This window comes from Spermophilus citellus (genome assembly GCF_964194105.1).
Source record: "Spermophilus citellus genome assembly, chromosome: 10".
NCBI lineage: Eukaryota > Metazoa > Chordata > Mammalia > Rodentia > Sciuridae > Spermophilus > Spermophilus citellus.
Window position 1 is genome coordinate 75723066 of NC_138197.1, and position 4121 is coordinate 75727186.

Consider the following 4121-nt stretch of genomic DNA (forward strand, 5'->3'; position numbering starts at 1 on the left):
AAATGTAATTCACATAATTAAATTGAATAAAATTTATTATTATACATATAAAAATAAATTTATATTTAATATAAATAAAATTTAATATAAAAGCTAATACAAGTGAATTATTTTTGAGCAAATTGTATGTAAATGGTTGTATGTTATGTTGTTTAAGATAATGTTAATAATGACACTTTATTAAGCACTTGGAAAGAGAGTGGCATGTTTCTAGGAACTTTTTAAGCCTCATCTTAATAATATCCGATTTTCATTTTAAATGCAGGAAACACTGGGGTTTACTTTCTGATTTAAGTCCATGCACAAAGCAATCAGGAAAACGGTACAATTCATGCATGTTAAATAATGTGAGATAATTTCTGGTAAATATTTTAATAAAGAAATTATGTGATATTTTAGAACACAAAATATAATATGATAATAATAAAAACTAAAGGGACAGCAAAAGAAGAAAAGATTTATCATAGGCTTAGGACAAAAACATGCTCACATTTAGCAATCATTATAGAATTGATCATAACTCTGGTAGGGTAAACAGGTGAAAATCCAACCTTCTATCATCATCAATGATAACATTGCCCAGACAATTTCTCATCATAAAAATTTTAGAACATTTCATGCAGAATCAGCCTTTTTGCTCACAATATCCACCAAACCTGTCATAAGATAATTAATGATAACCTGTATAATAATGATAGAAGTAACGGAAATTTCTCTAACAATTCCGGTACTTATCAGAAACTTTTAATACAACATCCCATGTTAATGTCAGTGTTGGAAATTTATGAATATGGTTTGTGATATTAGAGAAGTAGACTTATCCCGTAATTTCAAGGTGTAATCTCTGAAATATTGAATTCTCAACATCTACTTCACTTTGTTCATTCACTATAAATTACAAATAGCACTACTTATTTTCTAAGGGAATTTATAAAGTAAATCATGCATATGATTTGCTTAATACAAAAATAAAGTAAGTAGAATATTATCACAAGAGATGTCATTTCTTACCCTTACTATTATAAACTCTAAAGTCATTTCTAGACTCTCAATTTGACTTCTCCAGAAAGTTAAGTTAAACTCTCACCAATTTATCGTAATTGCAGTCATTTTTTTCATGTGCAAGTTTTTTTTATTAGTGCATATTAATTATACAGAATGATGGGATTCATTATGGTATTTTGTACCTGCTTATAACATGATTTAATCTAATTGATTTTATTTTTCTTGTTAAGTTTTACATTTTATTTTCTCTCACTCTCATATGCATATAATTTTGGAGTTATTTAATATATCTAAAGAAAAATACCTTGCAGTAATGAAAAGTATTAATTATCTATACCTCATAAAATTGTTGAAAGAATTAAATGAGCCCCTAGGTTTTATTGAAAAAAGTTGTATCAAAAACTACACTCTAGATTCGTAGGTAATGGAAACTGTTTCAAAAATTAGTGCTCCCCTGCGGGTTTGCTGAGATCCGTGACCCACTGCAGCTGGTTCTGGGGGCAGCGGAGAAGGCCAGTGAACCCTGCAGGCCCCGGGAGTGGTGCCTCATGGAAAGACTCTCCTGGGTCTTTACTGAGCTCATTCAAGGATTCGGTTGCCAAGGGGCCCAAGTAGAAGAAATATGGAGTTTAGAACCTGAGAATTTTGAAAAATTAAAACCAGTTCATGGCTTAATTTTTCTTCTCAAGTGGCAGCTAGAAGAACCAGGATTCACTGTGTTAAGGAGTTCAGACTTGACAAGATATATTTCACAAACCCAGTAATTAAAAATGCATGTGCAACTCAAGCCATTGTCAGTGTGTATTGAACCGTACCCATCAATATGTCCATTTAGGAGAGGCATTATCAGAGTTTAAAGAATTTTCACAAAGTTCTGATGCAGTTATGAAAGGTTTGGCCCTCAGCAATTCGGATGTGATTCGACAGATACATCACAGTTTTTTTAGACAGCAAACGTTTGAATTTGATGCAAAGACATCAGCCAAAGAAGAAGATGCTTTTCACTTTTTTAGTTATGTTCCTGTTAATGGAAGACTGTATGAATTGGATGGACTAAGAGAAGAATCAATTGATTTAGTTGCATACAATCAATCTGATCGGATCAGAGCAGTATCACCAGTCAGAGAAAAAAGAACACAAAAGTACAGTGAAGATGAAATTGGATTTAACTTAATGGTCATGTGTCTGACAGAAAAATGATGCATCAGCAGAAGGTAGCAAAGTTACAAAGTAAACTTGCAGAGGAACCTATGGACACAGATCAGGGTAGTAATAAGTTAAATGCTATTCAATCAGAAGTTGCCCAAAATCAAATGATTATTGAAGAAGAAGTACAATTTTTTTTTTTGAGAGAGAGAGAGAATTTTAATATTTATTTTTTTAGTTTTCTGCGGACACAGCATCTTTGTATGTAGTGCTGAGGATGAAACCCAGACCACACGCAGGCCAGGCGAGCGCGCTACCGCTTGAGCCACATCCCCAGCCCCAGTACAAAATTTAAAAAGATAGAAGATTGAAAAATCAGAAGAAAGAATAATTATCTGCCTTGCATAACGGAATTGTTCAAGACTTTAGCAGAACACCAGCAGTTAAAACCTCTTATAGAAAAGGCAAAAGAAAAATAGAATGCAGAGAAAGCCCAGGAAAGCAAATGAAGAGAATACTTTGGGATGTGCACAAATTTCTGCTTTTACACTTATTTTCACGGCAACACAAAGTATGAGGAACTTTGAGCAACATCCTATTTGACTCAGTGCATGTTTGCCAATAGTACCAGTCTGCCTTGTCTTTAATGCATGATTAATAAATGTTTTCCTTACTTGAATCATATGTATACAGTGAGTATTAAATATAAGTGTTATTGAGAATGCTTGCCCAGATTCCATTCTTTTAGCCATTGGATCTGAGAACTGTTGTTGGTATTCTGAATATAGAACTACACTAATGAAACTAAAAAATGCACAAATGATATTTTTTACCTGTAATTGTTCTAACTAATCTTTTTTTTAGCAAAAATACTTTTGATTTTTAAATGTCAGATCTTCACTTCTTATCATTAATGAAAAATCAATATTTCCATCTTTTGTATATATTTTGAGGCTCTTATAACTGAACTTTTTTCTCTTATAACACTTACTTGATTTTAATGGAGGTCATTTGAAAAGAGCATTACTGCAGTTTCTAGTAATTTCCATTGCTGTCAGTAGAAAAAATATGGTTATGCATTATAATTTTATTTTAGCAAACTTTATTCAAGTGTTTTGTAGGGAATCTGACCATGGGAATATACAGGGAAGTATTCCGCTGGTGAGCAAACTCCTGCTGGGCAACTGGCTCTGTTTCCCACACTTTAGAAAGCCCTGCAGAAGATAACTAATACATGTGCTATGTGTAGCTGCTGTGGCAATGCCACTAGAGTCTTATCAACCTTGCCCTTGATCTCAGGCACACAGCTCCTGGGAATAAAGGAACTCTCTTGTTAGACAACCACAATGTTTTACTGAGCCTAAACCTGTCCTCATAACAGAAACTTTATACAATGGATTTTCTTGAGAGCTACACAAAACTTCTAATATTGCACATTACAACTTAATATGAACTGAGAAATAAACCGCATAATGTTTGCTAACTCTATAACCTGCCTAATGACACAATGAAAAATATGATGCCAATGACCTAAAGCAACCTGTTGATATAAATAAAGTTTGACAGCTTGGCCTGTCTGCCATTTTGCCACTTCTTTTTCCTGTCTCTGCATCTTGTCTCTGTGTCTCCTTTCATTTTCTTAGTGTTTGGGTTATTTTTAAAAACATATTATAGAATTATTGTAGGAAAATCTTAATAATATGCCTCAAAACAAAATTTTAAATTAAGAACAAATTGTAATGCTTAAAGAGTTTTGATGTTACTCTCAATTTGGCAAACTTTTCAAGCTGTTCAGGTGTGTTTTTATGGAAAATTTGAGGCTTGTGTGTTTTAAGAAATGATGGTAGTGATTATAGAGTCCTTCTACACCAATATGAACAAAATTAGTATAGATCAGTTTCCAAGAGCCATGTAATGTACAAGTTGCTCACAAAGGATTTTTTGGGGGAGTAAGGGGTTTATTTTGGTTT

At 32.9% G+C, this 4121-nt stretch overlaps 1 pseudogene across 1 annotated transcript; it reads left to right on the forward strand.

Moving 5' to 3' along the window:
• The first annotated feature begins 1890 nt into the window (after nt 1-1890).
• On the forward strand, nt 1891-2660 carry LOC308658257 (ubiquitin carboxyl-terminal hydrolase isozyme L5-like; annotated as a pseudogene). Its single transcript has 2 exons — nt 1891-2363; nt 2515-2660. The product of its transcript is annotated as a ubiquitin carboxyl-terminal hydrolase isozyme L5-like (transcript).
• The last annotated feature ends 1461 nt before the right edge of the window (nt 2661-4121 follow it).